General features: G+C 41.0%; 1 long non-coding RNA gene across 3 annotated transcripts in view; it reads left to right on the forward strand.

Moving 5' to 3' along the window:
• LOC103005812 (uncharacterized) overlaps positions 1-14792 on the forward strand; it is a 92291-nt gene extending 77499 nt beyond the window's left edge. For all 3 annotated transcript variants that reach the window (XR_452451.2, XR_009009456.1, XR_009009455.1), the window contains 2 exons: positions 12562-12717; positions 13897-14792. This is a non-coding gene — a long non-coding RNA (uncharacterized LOC103005812). The remainder of the gene's footprint in view (positions 1-12561; positions 12718-13896) is intronic.
• Positions 14793-25825: the final 11033 nt, after the last annotated feature.

Consider the following 25825-nt stretch of genomic DNA (forward strand, 5'->3'; position numbering starts at 1 on the left):
TTACTGATAGGAAAGTAAAATGGTGCAGTTGCTATAGGAAAGAGTTAAACTTAATTACCATACAACCCAGCCATTTTATTCTTGTATATATGCAAGAGAACTGAAAACGTATTTCCACACAAAAACATTTTCATGAGTGTTCATAGAAGTATTATCATAATAGTCAAAAAGTGGAAACAAACCAAATGTTTATCAACTGACGAATGTATAAACAAAATGTGGTATACCCATACAATAGAATATTATGCAGCCATAAAAAGGAATTAATTACTGATACATCTACACCACAGACAAACCTTGAAAACATTACACTACATGAAAAAAGTCAAACATGAAAGATCACGTATTGTATGATTCCATTTATATGAAATGTCCAGAACAGGCAAATCTATAGAGACAGAAAATAGATTTGTGGTACCCCACTGTTCATTGCAGCACTGTTTACAATAGCCAAGACATGGAAGCTACCTAAATGTCCATCGACAGAGGAATGGATAAAGAAGAGGTGGTACATATATACAAGGGAATATTAGCCATAAAAAAGAATGAAATAATGCTATTTGCAGCAACGTGGATGGACCTAGGAATTATAATACTAAGTGAAGTAAGTCAGACAGAGAAAGACAAATATCATGTGATATCACTCATATGTGGAATCTAATTTTAATAAAATGATACTAATGAACTTATTTATAAAACAGAAACAGACTCACAGATTGCAAAAACAAACTTAGTTACCAAAGGGGAAACATGGCGGGGAGGGATAAATTAGGAGTTTGGGATTAGCATACACACACTACTATATATAAAATAGATAATCAACAAGGACTGACTGTAAAGCACATGGAACTCAATATTCTGTGATAAACTATATGGGTAAAGAATCTGAAAAAGAATGAATATATGTATAACTGAATTACTTTGCTGTCACCTGAAACTAACACAACGTTGTAAATCAACTATACTCCAATAAAATTAAAAAAATTAAAAGTTAAAAAAAAGAGAAAATAGATTAGTGGTTGCCAGAGACTGAGTGAAGGCGGAATGGGGAGTGACCATTAATAGGCTAGGGTTTCTTTCTGGAACAGTGAGAATGTGGTGGTCGCACATCTTTGTGAGTATATTCAAAACCACTGAATTGTATGCTTTAAAAGAGTGAATTTAATGGTATGTGAATTAAATGTCCCTAAAAAAATGTAGGTCCCTTAAATAAACTTTAGCCAAGATAAAAGCAAAATAATTTCAGATGTGCTGTATTTGTTTATTAGGGAACGTCTTTGGGGGAACAAAAGGTCTGTTCCTTTCCATTAATATGTATGTACATTAAAAATAATTTTAAAGCTCCAAAGGGGACTTTCAAAACGACTTAAATAGCTGTCGCACATACTGATAATATAGTTATGTGGAAATAGTTGGAAAACTAAGCTGTTTTGTGGAAAAAGGAAATTTCAACTTTGCTTTGAACTAAAACTTCCTCCAGATAATCAAGAACTAAAACTAACCAGATTTAACGTACATTTAAAAAAATTCAGTACATTCAAATAAGATTTATAGATATTGAAAATGTAGAAGTTTGGATTTGGACTCTGCCACTGATAAAAGACCTTGGGCAAGTTTTCTAATCTCTTTGAACATGAGTTTTCCTATTTGTGAAATAGGCAAGATAATATCTCCTGTGCAGGGGATTTGCCAACATTCAACGAAATAACAAATTCACAGTACCTGATGCGTATTTCATTTCACGGTGGCTGTGTTGATGAGGAGGAGGAGGAGGGACGCAAGGATCCCAAATGAGCTAAGTTCCTGCAGACCCAACAATCCCCAGCACAGGGCTAGACATGAAGTAGGTCCTAAACAAACACATGTGAGTTGATCAGTTATTTCCTACTGGAAACCACACAAATTGAAAACATTTGTCTTCTGATTTGTCATCTCTTTTCAAGGGACCTCCTACCCCTAGGCTTTAGCATATACTCTTTAACTAGCAAATGCACCCTCCCCACTCATTAATACTGGCTCAGGGCAAGCTACTCTACGATATTATTTTCTTTTGATTATATTTTCCCCATCTAAGAATGTTTACTCATTCTGTATTATGCCAAACCGCATAATCTGGAAGAAGGTACTACAAGTCCAGTTGGAAAGACCTAATTGGGCTTCAGCCATTGCTGGGAAAGTTGTAGTCCTTACTTAAAATCATTACTATTTTAACTGGCCAAGTGCCCTTTGTTCCCAGATTAATAATCTCTGCATCATGCCTGAAGCCATGACGTTATTTTCACTTTTACGCTAAATTTCACCAGATTCTTTTTGAAAGAAAAGCACACCCTCATTTTCAGAGGTCAAAACTCCTGTGAGTTTTTCTAGTCCCCTATTTCAGAGGCCTAAGCTTTTGAAAAGAAATCTCACCGCATTGCTTTTAGCTCTCTTTGGCCCATCCATTGAGCCAGCTATTTTCACTGGCAAAAGGAAACAATATTTGGTTACTGTTCATTTATTTGTTTCAGAGAAACTTTGTCATACCCCAGTTTAAACCATACATATTAACATTAGTCTAGAAAAAATGCAGTATTTTGGGACCAAATCGGTTTCAGACCATTGCATTGGAATATTACGATAGACTGAATTATATACAATACGTTCAAGCTGATATGGCCCCCTCCCCAAATTACTAAAAAGTCTAAAAGTAAAAACAAGCTGATGTCAAAGCATAAAAGAGAAGTGTTGTTTCTTCAATAAGGTGTTTAATCAAATGTAAAATTTTGAAACTATTCATCTAATTCTCAAGTGTTCCATGGTAATTAACCGGGCTACTGAAAACCTAAAGTAATCCAAAACCTTTGCTTTTGCCTCCTCCAAGATAAAATTTGAATCCATTCTTGGTAACAAGGAAAATAATGTATTGGTTTCCATGCCTTTCTTTTCCCCTGTCACCCTCTCACCTCCAAGTTCTGAAATAGCCCAAAGTCAGAGATATGTTAATGTCCAACCCAAGGGCCAGTTAACTGATGGTTTGTGCAATTTGCCTCTGAAAATCTGAAGCCGACTGCAATTCCAGGAAGATTTCTGAGGAAGAGACAGTCTACTTGATCAGTTCAGGAGGCTCCAGTTAACCCTGTCACCATGGGGCCCACCCGGGGCCCATCAGCCCAGTCCTGCCCCCGTGAGGGGGCATTTGTGGGAGGGAATGAAATTGCCCTTGGATGTGAACTCCTCTCCCCAGCTTCCTCTCAACAGCCTATTATTGATTTATTGTCTGTATATTTGTCTAAACCCTAAAGCTATTTATCTTTTCACCGGGATAACAAGTTCTGTATGTATTCAATCTACTACATAAGATAGAACCTCTTTTCTATTTTTCCCTTAAACTAGCTCCTTTAAGCTTCAAAAAGATTCTGAGATTTGGGGAACAAGTTCTTACACAGATTTTCTCTACCTTTCATGATTTTGTGGACTTTCATCAGTTCCCCTCAGCTTTAGCCTTTTACCGCCAATACTTTCATCCCAGCAGGCATCAAGAAAGAGGTGGGAGAGAAGACAGTAAACTATGGGGGTGGGGGGAGAATGGAATAAAAGACACAGGATGCGGGAGCCGGAGAAAGATGAAGGCTTGAAGGGTTGGCCATTGCACTAGAAAAGGCTTCTGGTAAAATAACAGTGATAACCTTGGAAGAAAGTGTTTCACATTCATTTATTTAGCCATTTCAAGGTGGTATGTACTTGAAAGGAAGAAAGAGATACAGGTTAGACCTATTGCTACACATGCCAATAGGATTAAAAACAGTCTTGCTTTACTAAAGACTTTCTAAGTCACATATATTGAAACCTCACTGACAAAAACAAATCCCATATTGTAGGGTTCCATTTATGTGAAATATCCAGAATAGGTAAATCCATAGAGACAGAAAGAAGATGAGTAGTTGCCAGGGGCTGGAGTGAGGGAGGGAGTCGAGGGGGAGGTGGTGGTGGACTGCTTAATGGGGGTGGGGTTTCCTCTTGGGGTGATGAAAATGCTTAGAAACTGGATAGAGGTGATGACTGCACAACATGGTGAATGTATGAAACACCACTGAACTGTATACTTTAAAACAGTTAATTCTATATTATGTGAGTTTTCACTCAAATTATAATCCAATCTCATTATGTATACTATATATGCATATAAATATATATATAAGTTGCATTCAATTTAACAAATATGATATGAGTGTCAATGATATGCTAACCACTTTGCAACTATTGGGGATTCATCAGTGAAAAAGATACAGCTCTTACAGGAGTTTTTAATAAATTAACCATGAAAAATCACCCTGCAGTGCGAGAAGTAGTGTAACAGGGAAAGCACAGACAGCTGTGGGACGGTTCACAGAGACTTAGAGGATCATGGAAGGCTTCCTACAAAAGTAACATTTAAATGGAATTAAAAGGTGACATTCATTCCACAAACGTGTACTAGAAGGTATTAGTCACTGGTACAGGCCCTAGGGACACAGCCGTGAACAAAATGAAGTCCCGCCCTCATAGACCTTACATCCTCGTAGGAGAGACAAAGGATACAAGTAAGTATACAAGTATAAGTGATAAATGCCATGGAGAAAAATAAGATAGGTAAGGGGGTAGAGAGGTGTATGTGGGGAGCAAAGGTCCAAGTGCAGCTTTAGACAGTCGGGTCAAGGACTCCCCCACTAGTAAGCTGATATTTGAGCAGAAACCCAAAGTTAGTGAGGGTGGAAGTCGGGTTGCTGTCTAGGGAAACAGCAGTCCAGGCCAGTCATAGCAAGTGCAGAGACTCAGATGCAGAAGAATTCTTGGCGGGCTTAAGGAAAAACAAGGAGGACAGTAGGTCTGGAACACAGTGGGTAAGAGGAAGAGGGGCAGGAAATGCGACCGGGAGCATCAGTGTGGCCTTTCGTCCGTAAGACACGGGCTTGACTCTAAGACGGGAGGACTCTGGACGATCCTAAGCAGAGCAGCAATTTAAACAGGGCTCCTCTAGCTGCTGTGCTGAGAAAGCAGATGAAAGGGCACAAGAGGGGAAGCAGGAAGATGAGTTAGGAAGCTGTTGCGTTTAACCAGGCGAGAGACAAGGCGGGGCTTGGGCCAGATACAGACGTAGGGGCGGCAGGAAATGACTTGATCCTGGATTGATGTTCTCTGAAGGTGGAACCAACAGTTTTGTGATGGATTAGATGTGGGTAATGAGGGATGGGATGATACCAAGGTTTTGGCCTGATCGTGGGGAAGAGTGGAGTTGACATTTGCTGAGATGCGGAAGACTGCAGGAAGAACAGGTTTGCTGGATGGGAATCAGGGGTCAAGGTTCTGAACATGTGAGGTTTGAGATGCCCAAGAGACATCCCAGTTGTGATCCTGAAATAAGGAGCAGGAGTTCAGGTGAAATTCTGGATTAGAGGACATAGCAAGTTGGGAGACATCAGCAAACAGATGGTATTTAAACCCTGACACTGAATGAGATCACCTAGGAGTGAGTTACCCAATGTTTGAAAGTCAAGTAAGAAACAGACAGCCCTGAGCCTTATGCTGAGCAGATCATTTATGTGGGGAGGGAAGCAGTTGTTACAGAGCTTGGAAACGCAGCAAGCATTTACATGCCAGATCCAGTTTTCACCAGACATCTCAAAATGGTTCAGGAAAGAGTCAACACATGTGTACAGACAGGAAAGGTGGCATATCTCCAAAGACAGATAGGAGCTGATTTAAGCAGGAGAGACTGGACAGTCGTGGATCACAGCTTGCTGCTGCCCTGCCTGCTCTGCTCTACAGATTTCAGGGATGTTGTGTTCTTAACAGGAACTGTATCCCAGTTCAAGAAAGCTAGAAGCACGGGGTGGATTGCCTCTGAGTTTATCCCATCTTGTTTTGTTCCATTTTATTATTTTGAATGAACACTTGTGTTTCCAGTAATTGGAGAAACTTTTCAAAATATATAGCATGAGATTTTTTTTTTTTTTTAGCATGAGATTTTTTAACCAGCAAGATCATTTCTTTTTCACTCTCTTCAGCTAGCGGAAAGGTAAGGAATAGACCAACTTTTGCTGTCAGAGGGACTGGTTGTTATTCAGGGCTCCATCTTCAGACAGACCAGGTATCAGTGGCCCCAAATGCCCACTCCCCCCTCCAGCTGGCCTAAGTGCTAGAAGACCCTTAGGACAGGAATCCGCCCCCCCAACATGTACCTGGTGATCAAACATCATTTGCAACACTACGCTAGTGCACATGTTACCGAACCAAACTCATTTGCCCGACTTGCAGCAAGCCAGACACTGAGCACTGAGGTTTGCAGCAGAGAAAGGGTTTACTCGTGAGGCAGCCGAACTAGGAGACGGGAGAACAAGTCTCAAATCTGCCTCACCAAGGCGAGGGGCTTGGGGTATTTGTGGCTGGAGAGTATAAGGTGTTTGGAGGTACAGAAAAAGGTGAGGTAATCGCTGCTCTACACAGGCCTGTCTGAATTACACGCTTTTTCATGGGATGCATGTTCAGGAAATGGAGGCGTTAGCATGTCTGAGGGTGGAGTTTGTGACCCTCTGACGTCAAAAGGTTACTGAGCGGACACTTGCGCATGCCCAGTTGGCGGGTTGGTGGTCCCAGCCAGTTTTAATTGGCTCAGATTCGAACTGGACAGCAGCTGACTCCAAGTTAGTTCCTGAAAAACAACTTGATCAACCATTACCACGGCGATCCCTACGTCAGAAGTGTTATCTATAGGGGGCAGTTAAAGGAGTCGTGTGATATATATTGCCTAAGCTATGTGAAGCTAGGAGGGTATGCAATTTGCAAGAACAATTAGTCAGTGAAGGCAGGTTACAGGATATTCTTTCTTAATTAATTAAGCTATAGTTTAAGGGATCTAACTGATGATTGCCCTCAGTTTCACAGATAGAAATTATACTGCCTGTTCTCATTTAGTTTTCAAGTGAAGAGTTCTTTATGGTAACCCTGCAGGTTGTTGTTGGTTGGTCTGTCTTACTAATTTTTCTTTGGTTCTCACTCACCCAGAATTCCCCATTATTGACCCAGAACTCCCACATTTACTGGTTACCTTATTAAAGTTAGACTCTGCATTTCATAATCTACAGTGGTAACACTTTTGTTCAATTTGCTGACACACCGAACCTGACCAAAACTGCTTGGACCAGGATCCCTGTAAGAACTGTTGATTGCATTTATTCCTTTCCTGGGGCAAAAAGCTTCCATTTCCTTTAAGACAATATCCTTCACAGCAAAACCAGATCTGTTTCCTAGCAAAGCTACCAAAACCCCTGGCTGCTATTGCCAGTTGTCAGTGGACACTCATAACATAATCCGCCCTGGCAGAGCTAACCGTACAAAGAGAGGGGCTGGGGGGCTGCTGCCTGGTAGGATTTAAGGACGGGGGAGAGGCTCCCATGCAGAACCCCCTCCCAGGCCACCTGAGCCCTGCTGCCTGGAACTCCACTGCGAGTGAATCATTTGTTTACAGTACACATTGCCTTTTGGAAAACATTCTTCAAAGAGGTATCGTATTTAAGTCAGTTGGTGGTTAAGAGGGTGGTGGTGGGGAATTACAAAGAGAGGCAAAGGGGAAGAGAGTTGAAATGAAGGTGGTAACGTACAACTTTGTGTGCGGAGAGCCTTATTAAGGATTGTATTGCAACACTGGTGTAAACAGGGTAGGTAGTGATTATGAGAGAATGATTTCCAGTATGGCTCAAACCCACAGGCTCATGCCTAATGTGGTCTTATTATTTATTATGTATTTGTAGGAAAGCTTAATAAATAAGTGAAGATTCAACCTGATTTGTAATTGGCCTACTAATTCAATATAGATTATAGGTTTTGATTAAGACAGTGATTCTCAGCTGTGGGCAGTTTTGCCCCATCCTCCCAGGGGTTAGTGGCAATATCTGGAGACCTTTTTGTTTGTCACAAGTAGGGGATGGGAGCGGGTGTTACTGGCATTGAATGGGTAGAGGCCAGGGATGCTGCTAAACATCCTTCAAGGCGCATGGAAGCCTCTTCCAGAAAAGAACGATCTAACCTGAAATATCAATTGTGCTGCAGTTGAAAATCCCTGCTTTAGGGTTATAGGTGAGTAGCCAGGATTGTAGAAATGACAGAACTGTCATGTAGTAATTTCTAGTTACATCTTGCACAGGAACAGGAATGCATGGATATAGAGCACGAAGGCAAAAAGAGGCGCTGAATGTTGTTCATCTTCAGAAATTCATCGTTACATCCAACCCCACAGTCTGCTATTTGGCGCGTTGGTTTTTGGCCTCTACATTTAATCTATTCATCACCATCTCAGAAGCCAGAAGGAGAAGGTTAGGAATCTTAGCCAATTCGTTTTAAGAAGCTCTGGGCCCCTGTTTCAGTGATACCTCTAATCAGTAAGTTCTATGGGAGGCAATTTCCTATAAATAAATCACTCAATTGATGGATCTTGATGAGGGCAAGAATGTCTTAGTTCCCAGCTTCTAACTGTTCCAGCCAAATTCATGGCAGACAGATGCCATGAGAAGCCATCTTCTTCTCTAGCTTCTTCCGTATTTCCTTCCCTCTGATGAGAGTAATTCCCTCCCACCGCCCCTCCAGCACAGTGTGCACTCTTTAGCCCTCACCTATTCACCTTCTTCTCCATCCCACCCCCTCCTTTCCCAAGAGCAAGAGCAGGTGACTAAGAGCTGGCACAGAAGGAACTGCCATCACTTACTTCCCGTTACCGATCAATGCACTTTAATAGCAACTCATCCACAGCAACCACGACTTCATAGGGTACTTGGGGAATAAAAGGATTTCTCCATTCCACCTTCCACTTTGGCAAAGCCACTCTAGACTTTAAAAGCAGCAGAGAAATCTTGAGAGAGGGCAAACCAAATTTGAAAATTTCACTAAGCCTACTGCTTTGTCTGAAGGTAAGTCTGATTTGGTCTTGAAAACTCATCTGGGAAAGAGGAGAGGTGTCATGATCAGTGCATGCTCAGAAGGGACCAGCAGTGAACCTCTGTTACCTGACACCCCCTGACTTAGGGAAGACCTACCAACTTGGCCAACCTGGGAGTAGAAGTATTTTTCAATCCTTCCTGAACAATCCATACCCTTAAAAGAACAGCCTCTGCTAGCTATCTGCTCCCTGCAAGCTTTCTTCTGGTGTTGGACAATCAATCAATCAACCTTAACACCCAGGTTTCTGAAACACATTTTTAATATCTTCTTGCACATATTACTGGAACCTACATTACTATCGGATGACTCTTTTTCTTTTAATGCCAGATGTGCCCTGACGTAGCCCCGTGGAGCCCTCCGTTTAACCCTCCTATATTCTGACTCTGATTGTTTAGTTTCTGATAATACGTGTCCCTGGAATGCCCCTCTTGGCTAATGGAGGCATCACTGTACTGCAGTCACAATCCCTCTTTAGGAGACTCTGGTTTAAACCCGATTGGAACCTGACTGGTATCTGCAGGATAAAAGAGAAATGTTGCTGAGTAGTCAAGAGAATTTGTCCAGACCTCCGGCCACAGGGAGAAAAGGAAGGAGGGTGGGAAGGAACCAAACTAATCTTCATTCTTCCAGCAGAGATACAGAGGCTGGGAAACATCTCATCCATAACAACCAAATCATGGCTCACTCCCTTTTATGCTCCTTTCTGTAAGGCAGTTCAAGAAGAAGAAAAAATTAAGTCCCTCTTTTCCCCTTGCCTTTATTCTTTCAGCCAAGTTGTGACAAGCCACTGATTTCTACCCTATAAATTATTTAAAATTCCACCTTCACATTGGGATTGGAAAAATCAATCTCCCTGATTAAAAAGTGACCAGCTTCACATTTCTAAATGTCTCTCTAATCTTTTAATTATGTCTGGTTACAGACAGCATGAGTCTCAAAGAAGCAGAGAAATGCACTCTGTGCTAACTGAACTCAAAAGATCTATAAGTCCATCAGCCTTTTTACTTAACCATGTGGCAGTGTTACCGTCACATAGGACTGCTTGTAGAAACACTGCCTGAAGACGAGTATCTTCAGATACTCTGATTTCAATGTCATGTGTGAAGTTCTGTTGTTTCTAATTTCCCCAACTAAATTAAATATTATTGCATCTAACTGGAGACTTTGTAGACGCAAACGCTAGTTTTAATACAAAGCACTGAGGCATATGAATTCATGCACAGGCCTGAGAATTCACCCAAAATCCACCATCGTAAACAGGGCAAGCCAAAGCAACCCAGCTAAATGTATACATTTTTAAATTGACTCCGGTGCCAAGATTGTTGGAAGAAGAATTACAACCACTTCAACAACCCAATTCTTCATGAAAAACTACTCCTCTCTAGTGAGCTAGATGAAAAACAGTCTCCAGCAGGCTTTGAAATGTAAGCAACAGACGATGGAGTGAGTGCAAAACAAGGGGAGAGGGATCCAGGTAAGCTGTACAGGGATTCTTGGAGACGTCATTTATTATGTGTGTTGTTTGAAAATGCGGTGAAGTCTGCGATAACGTGGCCCAAGAAACCAAAGCATTTCAAAGCCCAACACACTGACATGTAGCCAGCTATTCTTAACTCGATATCCCAGGGGCCATCAGCAGAAATCCCTGCTGACTAATAAGCTTGCTTAAACACCGTAAACCACTGTTTTAAAATATTCTTGCCGTGATATGAATTGCACTGTAAATTTCACAGCTCCTTTTCCAAGTGTCTAGCGGAGAAAAAGCACATTTAGCGTTTTGAGGTCCAGTCTAAACAGAGACCAGAATGGAGGCTCCAGGGAGACACTTCAGAATGGAAATGGACGATTCCAATTCCCTCACTTGTAAGTCTGTGCCTGGTTGGGATGTTTGGGCATATGAAACACAGGGGAATCTGAAGCACCACAAGAGATGGTTGCAGGCAAGAGGAGAGATTCACTGGGAAGGTTCTACGGCCGTGAACCACTCTGATGGTCTAACCTGCCTTCGGCCTAGCAAGTTCAGTGGGCTTTTTCCATCTCATCTAGGCGGGGAAGTGACAGCATCCACTGGAGATGATGTGTTCTGTGGTCTTACCACCATGTGCTTGTGATAAGATGAGTCTGTATAACTCTTGAACTTAAAGGACAACCTCCCTATCTATCCTTGTGTTTCAAGGACCACACCTGAAATCTCTTGGAAATAAAGAAAACTTGTATTCTCCAAGACTATTCTGAAAAAGATGATTTAAGTCATGTCTCCTATAATATTGCACAAAATTCTTCTAATCTCAAGTCCCAGATGCCTCAAAAATCCAACCTTGAGCTAATTTACACACTCCTGTTGAGTTGATATGGCACTGTCATGGCCTAATGATTTCCTTTATAAAATCAACTTTTTAAAAATGTTGTGTATTTATGTCCTTATGACTTAATTTTTAATTTTCCTGCTCTGAAGCCCTATAATCATCTCTGGAGAACACACTGGATCTGTTCCTTCCCATGGATTGGAAGGATCTTCAGCTCAAAGCACTGCCCTTCTGACCTAACCTGAGTTAAATATAAAGGCCAGAACAGTGAAGCAAGACAAACCATCGAACACTCATTAGGCATCTACAGAGGCCAAGTGATAGAGGGGTATAGAGATAAATATACATAGAGATATCCATATAGACATACATTTAAATCTACAGGTATAGCCGGAGAGAGAGAGAGAGAGTTTAAAATCAAGTGAAACATACTAAAATAACTAAATAAATACAAAGTAGAATAAAATAAATTTCAAAAGAGAGGAATACTGATTTGTGCAAAAAGGTAATAAATTCCATTTTAGGTGTATTGATTGTGAATTTCCTAAGAGGTGGAGATGAGTGTGTAGGTTAGCTGTCATTATCATAAAAGTCATAATTAGAGCCCTGGAAGTAAATGAGATTCCCCTGGGGAAAGAAATGAAAGAGACATGATCAGCAATAATATTGGTGAATCAAAAAGCGTAAGCTCAAAGAAGTCCTTGTAAAAGAGTTTAATCTAAAAAGGTGTTTCACGGAGTCAGATGTTGCAGAGTTCAAGGAAACACTAACACAAGAGGCCGCTGGCTGGTAGATCCCTTCGGAGCAAGGCGTGTGCCAAGCACAGTGGGAAAGAAATGGGGAAGGCATGGTTTCGGCACACAAAGGACTTCTAACAATAACTGGGAGGACAAAGCTGACCCAACTCAGAGCTAAATTGCGTGATGCCAATTATAGAAGGTGGGAGGTTCTACGATGGTCCAAGATGCCGGCTGCCAAGGAGCCCTAGACCCCACAAAGACCAAAAGCAGATGCTGCCCAGATTGCTGCAGTAAGGATGACCCTGAGGCTAGAACTTTTTAAAAATAAATTGCCCTAATATAATGTAATTGCCCAAGCTAGAAAATGATGAAGGCTGTTTAGCCAAACATTGCTCCTGCATTCATGAATGGAAGAGTGAATGGAAGATTTGACAGGAAATGCCCCACTCCAGCTCTGTGGATGAAAGCTACCAGTGTATGAAAAGACACATGATAAAATTAAAAAAAAAAAAGACACATGAACTCTTCATCACACCATCTCCTCTCGCCCTTTATTCTCATTGCAGATTCTCACAGCCAAAGACTCTTATCTGCAGACCTGCCAAAGGAAGTGATTGCCAAAGGGTCTTTTAAATGAAGAATGGAGACAATCTGTTGCCTCTTTTCATTCCGAACCACCACGGTATTGGATTTGAAGTGCTATTTGGACATTTAAAAATAATGTTAGTGTTCCTTAGCTCTATTTGCAGCTCTTAGCACTTAGCTCTTAGCACTTAGCAGCACTTAGCACTTAGCTTTATTTGCAGCACTAGAGAACCAGTAATCCAGGAGCTCAGAAAAGAACAGTGGTTTATTAGGATCAGCAAATAGTTAAGAAAATACATTCTAAAGGAAGAAAATAGCAAATGATGATGATTCATATGTCAGGAAAATAATCTCAACTCGTATAATCCAAACATTCTTTGATTTATTCATTCATTCATTAAATATGCATTAAGTGCCAACTTCATGCCCAGCATTGCATGAAGGGTGGGGCTACATGTAAGAGAGCATATGGTCTCTCCATTTGAGAGGTTCACCCCCTGATGGCGAAGGAAGAAAAAATAATATCTACCATTTATTCTGCACCTCACCTACTTCCCATCAAGAAATGCCCATAACCCTTTATCTGGCTTTGTTCATTTAATACAACCAATCTGGGAGTTAGGTATTATTATCTCAATCTGATATAGCAGTAAGTTTAGGTGTATAGCAAGACTGAGTAATTGATGAAAGTCACACAGCCAATATGTGGAATTCAAACCCAGCTCCCCTGCAAAAGACCATATTCTTTGCACTGCACCACAGGGCCTCCTGAAATGAAGAAGACCTTCAACCTGCCCTCAAAGATTAATCACAGACATGTTTAGAAATAATAACAATGATATGATTATTGTAATAATACCATCACTTCCAAGGCCTACCTAGGATTCTTGTCAGCACTGAGGAGCATTTCTGAACCCATACACACCACTGGATCAACTCTGAAGGGCATAACCTGGGGAGTCTCTCCATGATGAGGAGAAGATGTGTTTAGAGCTTCTATCCATCTCTGGTGATGCTCCTCTAGGGTACAGGGCCTGCTAAAATATAGCGTCTAGCTATCTGTTTATCTGTCTATTTATCTGATCTATCATCTATCATATATAGCTATATATCTAGGATAGAGCACATAGCTATATGGACTCATTTCCAACCTTCACACTAGCCAGAGCCTTGGATCCTACATAAAGAGTATCAAGAAAAACTGACCTAGGCATTTTTATCATCTTTAGGGGGAAATGGTACTCCCATTGCATTGGGTGCATATTTCTAAACTAAGATGAATTACATTGCCTAATGTTTATCTGTTTTCTTGACAGTCTCTTTTGCTAGACTGGGAAGCTCTCCAGGCTAAGGACTCTTTTTCCTTCATCATGATATTTCCAGCTCATACAGAAGTTTATTGCACTTACTTGATCATTAAAATGTTTAGTGAAGAAAAGAAGAAAACTGCAGCTGTATTAGTTCATTGTTGTTGTTGTTGTTGTTTTTAAGTTTATTCGTTAAAGATCTGTGGGCTGGGCTTCCCTGGTGGTGCAGTGGTTAAGAATCCACCTGCCAATGCAGGGGACACAGGTTCGATCCCTGGTCTGGGAAGATCCCACATGCCGCAGAGCAACTAAGCCCGTGTGCCACAACTACTGAGCCTGCGCTCTAGAGCCCAGGAGCCACAACTACTGAGCCCACGTGCCACAACTACTGAAGCCTGTGCACCTAGAGCCCATGCTCCGCAAAAAGAGAAGCCACTGCAATGAGAAGCCCGTGCACCATAACGAAGAGTAGCCCCCGCTCGCCACAACTGGAGAAAGCCTGAGTGCAGCAACAAAGACCCAATGCAGCCAAAAATAAATAAAATGAAAATAAATAAATTAAAAAAAAAAGTCTGTGGGCTAACTAACTCCTAGGAGAATGGTTGATACAAAACCGAATAAACAAACCCTGGTCCTGGTCTAACCTAGTTAGCACATCCAACTTTCACATATTGTTTAATTTATAAGGGAAGACTGGGTCTGCATGTATTAACCTTGAAATAAATGCTATGTTAATATGATATTTAAATTCCCACTCTGATTTCATTTATCAATATAAGGTCTGACATTCCTTAAAAATAAGCTATAACTCAGAAGTAATCATCAATCAAGTTACAAAATTCATATCCAACTAAATGTGAGACACTGAATACATACATATATATTTATCTCCACTTCCTCCTGGAAACCCACTCACATATCAGTAAAAGAATACAAAAGTATAAACCCACAAGAAATACAACAGCAAAGAGGACATCAGTGGATGAGGATGGCAACGAATATCTGCTATAATGAAAACTACTAGAGGAATGATAACAGTTTAAGCAGAACAGAAAAGGCTGGATTCTATGTAACCCCATGAGGAACAAGCTAACCATCCTTCTGAACTCTGGGAAGGCTCAGGAACTGGAGGTGTGGGGCATGCAGAAGATACAGGCATGAGGTCAAGGGTGACTGAAAGTCAACATAAGGCAGCTAGCTCCTTAGGTCTCATCATCACCTACCTCCCACCTCCAGAGACAGGTAACTTATTCTCTCAAAAAATTGAACCAAACAGGCTCAGGACCAGGGACCCAAGGCACAGAAGACAGAGAAACAGGGGCCATTAGCAAAAGTCTCATCACCAAACTCTTCTAGCCTCCTCCCACCTACCACCCAGAAGGCCACAGCCAGGTTTATAATCCCCAGAAAGAGCTTTGGAAAGTCCTACTGTTGAGAAATTAAAGGGCTTAAGGAAAAGACCTGTAGAATTCAGGGATACACTAATAAAATTGTTGGCTTACTGCCCCATCATTCTATAGTGAATCCCTCAGTTGGTGAGCCTTACATACACACAGAGCATTCAGTTCACATGCGATTCCCTTGTAGCCAAGGATCACAAGATTTGAGGGACAACCTCCAACATGAGAGACAAAACCAGCAAACAGAAAACAAGAAAATCAGAGGGAAGAGAGACAATGCAGGGATTAGAAGAACACTTCAAATAAAGTACGATGAACATCCACAGAGAGGTTAAAAAAACATATTGCATCTATAAAATAGCACAGGTGCTATAAAAAATGGAACAATCCTAGAACACGAAAAATTCCCTAGAAATTAAAAATATGGGCCCTGATATTTTTAAAATATCAGTAGAAAGTTTGGGAGACAAAGTAGGTAAAGTCTTCCAGAACGCAAAACAAAAAGATAAAGCAGGCATTTGTGAGCGAAAAGATAAGAAAACGTGAGATTAATCCAGAAGGGTCAATAACTGACCAATAAGAGTTCCACAGGAGAAATCAGGGGGGTTGGGGAATAGGGAGAAACAAACTATTGAAGAAACACTACAAGAAAATTTCATAGACCTGAAGGATATGGATCTTTAGATTAAAAGATCCAAAAGGATGCGGAATTTGAGATTAAAAGGACCACTTAATGACCAACACAATAAGACACAACCAAGGCATATCATTTTGAAATTTCAGAACTACAGAACTACACAACACTCACATAAAAATCATGGGGGGATCGGAATGACATTAGACTTGTGAATGGAAACATTGGAAGCTAGACGATAATGGTGCAATGCCTTTAAATTCAGAGTGAGAATTATTTTTAACCTAGAATTCAAATTTCAGCCAAACTATCAAACAAATGCAAGGGTAGAATAAAGATATTTTCAGGCAGGAAAGCTCTCAGTAAATTTACCTCACATGCACCCTTTCTCAGGAAGGGTGTGCCACCAAAATGAGGGAGAAAAGCAAGAAAGAGGAAAACCAGGAAGGAACCAAGAAGGAGAGGCTCCAGCACAGGAAGGAGGTGAAGAGAATCAACAAGATGACAGCAGCGGAAGTCCTGGGAGAACAGTGGTAGAGGAGCCCAAGAGAACAACCAGTCTAGGTTGGAAAAAAGACGTCAAGGGTCCCAGAAAGGAGGTATTTAGACTCTGATAGATTCCCTGTTCTATATTACTATGTGGAAAGTTTGGGGGATACTGTTGAAAGTTGGGGATAGTTAAATACAAAGCCAGGCTGATGGAAAAAACAAGGCAATTATTAACTCCAAGAAAAACAAAACGTTGTACAAGAAAGGAAAGGTAATTATAGTGTAATGTTAGCTCAGTAGTGAATATTATTTTTACAGTTATAATAATATAAATCCTGAATATTGATTTAACCGAAAAAGGGAACAAGAGGAAGCAGTGTTGTGGGATAGGAGACTTAAGTCCTCCCCAACTGTAACAGTCACTAAATAATGATCTAGTCAGACACATATATGACTTAGAAGTATGGAAGTAAATACCAGAAGAAACTGCTAAAATTAATTTAAAGTAGCTACCTGCAGGGACTAGTGGTAAAGGGGGTGGGGCAGGAGAATAACTGTGGGTTTTGTCTTTATTTTTTAAAGCACTTTAGTAATATTTGACTCTTAAAATATATACATTTATTTGGATACATCTGAAGTTATTTTTAAGCTGCCGTAACTCTGGTTCTAAGGAGGTTTATGATCAACAAATCGGATACACTTCTGCCCTTAAGGATCGTACAATTTAAACACAAATCTGAGAAAATCTGAGAAAAATCATACAGACCATTTTCTAATCTAACAAAGCCTAGGAGATTTCAGAACCAATCTGAATGCATTTGCCCCTTCTCCTCTCCAATCTGTAGATATCTTTAAAATGTGAGAAGCTCCATAAGCAGATACTCCCACATTTTCCCAAGATGTTTAAGAGATTACATAATTACAAAACTTTACTGCAGTCTGAGTGAATCTGTACATGGTAGCACTTGCTCACCAAAGCAGGGAAACCAACTGATGTTAGGAGAATTTGTCGAGTCTTTATCTGAGTATAGATTCAGAGAAGGCACCAAGGATAGGGGGGTTTGAGCCAAATCTTCAACTACAATAGATGTGCAATTTGATGGATAGGAGGTAGTTCCATCCCTGATTGGCAGAGAACAGCTTGGAAAGGAGGAAAGCTGTCGGTTAAATTGAGAGTCAGAATGGCCTTGGGGGTTCTCAGAAACCCACAAGGTTTGGGGAAATCAGACACTCAAGAGTCACAGAGAATGTAACCTGCTAATTCATCCCCAAACTGTAATTTCTTCATCACAGCAGAAATCTCTGGTAGAGCAATAAAGACTCTTCTCCTAAAGTGGCATCTCCACGGACCAAGCAATAGCTAGCCTGCTCACAACAATAATAATGTGTTAATGACTTTGATAAGGGGGATACATATCATTATCACCTCTTAATTACCTTTTGAGCAATGGGAAAGCAGCTGTGGAATACACAAATAAAGGAACCAGGGGAGGAACTTCCCCTTAAAGTGGTCTCTGTGATTGTTAATTTTGTATTATTCTGCCTCTAGACCATTTCCTTTGGGCATGTGGCTTAGAATTTAGGTCCCTTGTTGATTTCCCTCCCCATCTTCACATTCACAGGATACAGTTCTACACATTTACTTGGCAAACCAAGAACCAGAAGGCACTTTGGGGGCACTATGATTCCTTAAGAAGAAGGCAAGCTCTAGTGTTTATCCACCATGGCACCTAGCACAATACAGATGTGGTGTATGGAATCCCCAAAACTCCAGTCCCGAGGTGTCCTGTCCCCCAAAACTCTGCCCAGTGGCCGGCCAAGGAATGAGTGAACTTTGTGCAGTAAATCAATCCCTTTTCCCTTTCTCTCCACATAAAAGGCAGTCATCAGCTTCAGACTTTCCTTGCAAGCCGCTCTCTGAGATTCAAGGTTACCTGAACACAATTCCCATTATCACTTCAGGATTCCTCTGTCCTCACATTATCTAGCCCTCCATGGAATTATTTTTCAGCTGTATGAAATTCTGGCCCAACTCCCTGTTCATAGTTCACTGTTATCAGTTATAATATTTAATGCTCCTGAGACAACTCGTTTCTCTACAGGTTGGCAAAATCATTGCTGGAGAGAGATGGGGGGGAGGGGGATAGAGAAAGAGGGAAGGAAGGAAGGGAGGGGAGGGAGGGAGGGGGAAGGGAAAGAAAGAAAGAAACTGGGCTGTGAATACATTCAATTGAAAAAACTAAAATCCTGGTTCTGAAAGTTGGTCTTGCCTTGTTATTTTTATTTTGATAGATTTTATTCTACTTTCTGTTTCTAGCCTGGACTAGGAGTAAAGGAGTTATTCAAGTCCTTTATATTCATGAACCCAGGGCGATCTAAATCTAAGATTATGGGACTTCCCTGGTGGCGCAGTGGTTAAGAATCCTCCTGCCAATGTGGGGGACACGGGTTCGAGCCCTGGTCCGGGAAAATCCCACACGCCACGGAGCAACTAAGCCCGTGCACCACAACGACTGAGCCTGCGCTCTAGAGCCTGCGAGCCCCAACTACTGAGCCCGCGTGCCACAACTACTGAGCCCGCGAGCCCCAACTACTGAGCTGGCATGCCACAATTACTGAAGCCCGTGCGCCTAGAGGTCGTGCTCAGCAACGAAGAGAAGCCACCGCAATGAGAAGCCCGTGCACCGCAACGAAGAGTAGCCCCCGCTCACCGCAACTAGAGAAAGCCCGCGTGCAGCAACAAAGACCCAATGCAGCCAATGAATGAATGAATGAATGAATGAATAAATAAATTTATTTTAAAAATAAATAAATAAATAAATCTAAGATTATCCCTCAAATCTGAAGTTAGCATAAAACCACAAATGATGAGTGGGCAGCGGAGATGACCACAGATTCCACTATTTGGATGTAACAAAAAGAGATCAGAGGGCTTCCCTGGTGGCGCAGTGGTTGACAGTCTGCCTGCCAATGCAGGGGACACGGGTTCGAGCCCTGGTCTGGGAGGACCCCACATGCCGCGGAGCAACTGGGCCTGTGAGCCACAACTACTGAGCCTGCGCGTCTGGAGCTTGTGCTCCGCAACAAGAGAGGCCGCGATAGTGAGAGGCCCGCGCACTGCGATGAAGAGTGGCCCCCACTTGCCACAACTTGAGAAAGCCCACGCACAGAAGCGAAGACCCAACACAGCCAAAAAAAAAAATTTAAAAAATAAATTAATTAATTAACTAAAAAAAAAAAAAAAGATCAGAAAAAGTGCTGTCTAGATTAACAGTCATCCTGATTTTCCTACAGTGATTCTGCATTGTATGTGTAATTTCTAAACGTTAAAATGGGGCATTTGAATTTTGTTAAAAAAAAGAAAAATGCAGGCCAGTGCAATTCACTGGGCCAGTTAGTTTTTATCTGTTCCTTGCACATAAGCAGACCTAGAGCAGCCGCCCGGCCCCTTGCCCTCGCCAGCCTCTGGCTGCTACTGTCAGGCATGACCCCTTATCTCACCCGGCTGGGCAAGGGCAGCGTCTATGACATCAGAATAGATAAAAGTAAGGGGCGAAGGGAGGAGAGTGAGAGAGAAACCAGACGCTCCTTTCTCTTCCACCCCACCTGCAATGGCCTCCTCATCTTCACCTAAGGCCCACCCCACAGCTCCACTTTCCAGAAGCCCCCGAAGCTTCTTCACCTCTGTTCTGGCAGCCAGTCCTCAGCGGTACCCTGAAGCTGGGGTTTTACTAAAATAAAAGAGTATGGTAGCCCCTTCATATCCGTGGGTTCCGCATCCCAAGATTCAACTAGACTTGGATGGAAAATATGCAAAATAAAAAATTCCAGAAAGTTCCGAAAGAGCAAAACTTGAATTTGCCATGTGCTAAAAATTATATGCATTGTATTTACAATTATTTACATAGCATTTACATTGTATTTGGTATTATAAGTAATCTAGAGATGATTTAAAGTATTAAGGGAAGATGTGTAAAAGTTATATGCAAATACTACACCATTTTATACAAGGGACTTGAGCATCCTTGGATTTGGGTATCTGCATGGGTGCTGGAACAAGTCCCCTGTGGATACCAAGGGACAACTGTAATTTTTACTTTAAACAATGGTGTTTGGGAATAACATGCTATTAGCTTTTATTATCTAATGAATCTATTTCTGTTCCTGGTTGAAATTGAAGATGAAAGTGTGGAGGGGGAAGACAGAATTCCCAAACTGCTGTGTGTTCGCTGTAAAGATGGCAGAATTAAAAAACAAGAAAGGAACCCTGGTTTCTAAAAGCCAGGCAAGCGAAATCTGGAAGTTTGATAGCAGACCAGCGGGGTGGAAGAGAAATGGCGTTGCCTAGGAGCTCAAGTAGGCCCCAGGAGTTTGTGTGTGAGTTGGTGGCCATGGGTGAGCAAGGGCAAGAGGGCTGGAGTACATGACAGACGGTGCTAGCCCAATAGCTGTCCTCTTAATCCCCACTTCGCCCCTCTTACACGTTCACACGTGATCCTCTGTCCCTTCTCCTTAGCCCACCCACTGGAAACTACCAAGAGCATGTGTACCGAATTTCCTAAGACAGTTTCTATTTTAAATGTCTGTTCTACTGGCCCTACAGACAATAGTAGCAAAAGCCAGAGTGCTGGGCTCTGGCACCAGACTGCCCAGTTTTGAATCCCAGCTTTGCCACGTAGTAAGTGAGTGACCTTCCTTAACCTTCTAAATCTCAGTTTCTCACTTATAAATCAGCCGTAATAGTAGTACATTGGGATTTTGTGAGAATTAAAAGTGCTAATATGATAAATAGCTTAAAATAGCATCTATCTCTGCGAATATCTAATAGTATCCAATAGTAATAGTAAGCCCTTAATAATACTAAATTTATTTTACTCATAATTGTCATTACTGCAGCAGTAGATACTTTACATACATTACCTCTACTCTTTATGATAACCCAGGAAGGGATAAAATATCTTAGAAATTGCAGAAGTTGGTGACAAAACAACATCTCCCAGATTGCCGCTTCTATCAAGAAAATGATGCAAAAACAACTGGTACATAATTTGCAAACTTCCTTGTATGATTTTAAGTCAGCCTTAGCCATTTCCCTGCTAAGAATCTGTAGTAGGTCTTCACAATTGAATCAATGCTGGTTAAACCTTAGTAATGATCTGTTTTGACCTTGCAAGACTGCAAAGCTGTGACCTCAGGGGGGGAGGTAGGTGCTGTCTCAGCAACTTTAAACCTCCCTCCAGCATAATTCTTTTCACATTGCCCTGTGTTCACTGGTTTGCCTTTCCCAGGAGACTAAGCCAGGTCATAGTCACCTTTATATCCCCAGAGCCTGGCAAGGTCCACCTCCCAGTAGGTGCTCGAGAATCTTGGTTGAATGAATAAATTAATAAAAGTTAAAGGTGGAGAGATTTCAACTCAGCATAAACGTGGAAGCAAGGGAAGGAGGGAGGGAAGGAGGAAGGAAAAAAGAAAGGAAAGACTGGAGGAGGGAGGGAGGGAAGGAAGGAAGGGAGGAAGGAAGAGGGCAAAGCATTATGGAAGTGGTTATTTCTCTAATACAGCAGAGTTTATTTGCCCATCTATTATCTGGATTTAAAAGTCCCAACTCTAAGATGCTATGAATTATTGAACACCTATTAAGGACTTAGAACTCCGATGGTTACCAGAAGAAAGGGAAAGTGAGAGTTTAGCAAATAGACATTAGACACAAAAGTTATCCTCTGGAGCTTACAATTTAATTGGGGAACTAAAATTAACACATGAAACAGTCAAAAGACAATACATCCTAGCATGTAATTAGGTTCTAATTTACTTGTTACAGACAAAATTGTAAGGTCAGAAGGGAGGAACTGTAGTGTGAGCTGGAGGAATCAGGGGAGACTTGTCGGAGATTTGAGACTTGGGCTGCCCCCTGGAAGGATAACAGGGAAGAGCAGCAATCTCAGTAAGGACAGAGGCAGACAGGAGTCTGTTCAGAGATCACTGAGACCAATTTGGCAGTGGAGAGAAGCGGGCAGGGTGGAGCCAAATCACTGGTGGCCTTGGAAGTCAGCCTAAGGCCTTTTTACAGGATGTGGTAGCACATAGAAGCAGCCAGGAGGATGTCTTGGGCAGGACTCACTTCCTAGTCTTTCTTTCTCTTCCCCGTGGATGAGAGTGACTTGCGTTGGCTAGAATCACCCTATGGGTGATGAATTTCCGAGAATGTGGCAGATGAAAGCGGTGGTGGCAGCAGCACCAGGCAGCTCATTCTAGTTCCCAGATGGTGCTAAATCTAGGCCAGGAAGCGTCACTATTTCCCCAAATTCTGTGACTTCACAAGTTGCAGGAAATGGGGTGGGGATGGGAATAAAGAGCTTTTCTCCACTGCCTCAGAGGGTGGTATTTTACAAGAGGCATATGTGCTGGCTTCGATCTGAGATGGCTTCCACGTGTGCGCCTCTTCTCATGAGTGATAAACCAATCAGAGGAGTATCCTCTTGGCAAGACAGCCCAATGCTGGCTGATACTACCTTCCATCTTTCTAGATCATTCTGATTTTACATAGATACGTAAGTATGTGTTTTTTCTATCTATCTTCTCTGAAGATAGATCCTAAACACACTTGATGGAGTATATAATACTGGCTTTCCACGAAAATGAATTCACCACAAAATTTGAGCTATCACTATAACACCCTGTAATATCAGAACAATAACTGCTTGGAGCCATTGGGATATTTATAAAGTATCAGAGCTTTAACAAAATGAAAACATGACATAAAAGAAATGCCCTTCCATTTTTATGCAAATTTCTCGATTTGAATAAAATAAACATTAAGTTTACATATGCAAATTAATTCTAACTAGCCATGTTTTCATACTTAGTTATTAACCACAGTTTTCTTTTATGTCTCATTGAAATTAGCCCTACCATTTAAAAAATATTAACAAAAGAATGCCTTAAATGCTTTAAATTTTTATGCATTAATTATGAAATGTTATCCAAATAAGAAAAAAACACATATATTTGAAAATATACTATAAAACAATAAAGAAATAATTTTTTGGAACTAATTTTGTGTTAATTTGAGATTTTACTAGAGATCAGAGAAACCATGTGTATTTGTGCCTATCTCTGTTATGTATCTGTGATCCTGCTGTGTTTGTCTATGCCTCCATCCTTAGACTAAGTTTTAGGATGATTTCTCATGAGAACATTAAAAAGGATCTTCCACCAATGAATAAAGTAGCAAGAAAATGTTTGGGGGGAAATACTGAGAAGCAAGTCTGATCTTTTGTTTTATATACCAATGAGTAATTATTGATATAACAGTTTTAATTAAGGTAACTTCCACAGCCTAAATACATTTCAAATCACATTTTCAACAAACATAAAGTAAGGGCCATTGCTTGCAAAATCCATTTTGCAGGTAGAAAAACTGATCGCAAGAATAAATGACTTGTTTAAAGACAGGTTGTCAGTAACAAAATCAAACCTAGCTGTCTTCACTTTTAGCTCAAAGTATTTCTCATTAACCCTCATTTATGTCCAGGACCCACTACTGGACAAGACCTCACTTTGCCCAGAGAAGGTCTCACAAGAGAAAAACAATGGATTTTAGGATATATCTCCCTATTACATACCCCCACTTTTAATTTATATAGGAAATTAAACCACTGGTTCTTAACTATGGTTGATCATCAAAATCACCCACGAGACTTTAAAACATGCAATGATCAGGACCCACACCAGAGCCAATGAAATATAATCTCTGGAGGTGAAGTTCTTTAAGACTTCTTTTTCAAGAAAAATAACATATGTTTACTAATCAACTGCCTGACACACTTCCATATTGCTTTTTATTTCCTGTTTGGAAATGTCCCGAATCTCATACTCCTCTTTATTTATTATATTTTTTGTCATTTCCATTGTCTACATTTTCTGTCCCTTTAATCTTTTTAAAAAGCTCCCCACCCCAAAGAAGTTTGATGATCTTGAAGACTGGGAAAGGAGATGATATTAAAAAATTTCTAAAACTCTCTGTTTTAGAATGAAAGAATTAAAGGAAAATCATTTGCTGTGGAGGTGTCTTATCATTTCATCAGCATTTTTGGAGACGGTTGTTGGGAAAGAAGATTCACAGATGAAACAACACAAAGGAAAACACATACAAAGAAGAGATCATTCGTACCGAGGAAGAAATAGACCCAGCTATGCTAGCTCATATTCAAGTGTTACCCTGCGACCTGTTTTAATTCTCTAAATGGTACTCTTAAATGGAAAAAAAAAAAAAGGTCTTTACAGGGAAGAATGGCCATCACTGAGGTTTCTTTTACCCTCTTTGTTGCACACAGTTCTATTAACCAGGGTTAGAATAGGATTCATCCAAAAACCTAATATGATGAAACAAAACAGCAAAATTACAAATTTACCATTCCTCCAGAATGCTTGGTAGAGAATCTGAATTAACCCAACATTGTGATAAATTGGCAATAACGATGTTTACTGTTTCATACAATGTATTTAACAGTAAACATATTCTGAATATAATTTTTAAATTTATTTTTTTATTCAGGTAACGCTGGTTTATAACATTATATAAGTTTCACGTGTACAACATTATATTTCTACTTCTATATACACTACAGCTGGCTCACCACCCAGAATTTAGTTTCCATCCATCATCATACAGCTGATTCCCTTTACCTATTTCACCCTCCCCCCGAATATAATTTTTTTTGAAAAATCAAAGAAGTCATATCTTTAGTTCTCATTGGGCAATTCTTTAGGTACAAATGTACCCACACAAAACTGGCATGAAGTGACTAAGCAGAAATGCCTGTGTTCTATCTGCCGTTTCCATCACCACAGCAAGCAGAGGACACAGTTGACAGAGAGTGCATACATGTACTCATATTCATTTAAGAATAGGTGCTGATTTTGCGTCAGGCACTGTGCTAGGCAATGGATTTACGGCTGTGAGCATAAGTTTTGGTCCCTGCCTTTCTAATACTTACATTCTAACTACAGAGACAGAGAACCATGGCATTCAAACTGATAGTGGAAAAAAGCAAAGCCACTGACTTAGTCTGCTCAGGCTGCTATCACAGAATACCATGACTGGGGGAGCTTAAACAACATTTATTTCTCTCAGTTCTGGAGGCTGAAGTCCAAGATTAAGGCTTTGGCAAAACTGGTGTCTGGTGGGGCCCTCTTCCTGGTTTGCAAACAGCTGTCTTCCCCTTGTATCCTCACATGGCCGAGAGAACAAGCTCTAGTCTCTTCCTATAAGGACACTAACCCAGCACGGCAGGGTGAGGGCCGGGGAACTCCATCCTCATGACCTTATCTAAACATAATTACATCCCAAATCCACCTCCTGATACCGTCCACTGGGGGTTAGGTTTCAACACATAAATTTTGGAGGGAGAAA

The sequence above is a fragment of the Balaenoptera acutorostrata genome, chromosome 10 (assembly GCF_949987535.1).
Source record: "Balaenoptera acutorostrata chromosome 10, mBalAcu1.1, whole genome shotgun sequence".
Classification (NCBI taxonomy): Eukaryota; Metazoa; Chordata; class Mammalia; order Artiodactyla; family Balaenopteridae; genus Balaenoptera; species Balaenoptera acutorostrata.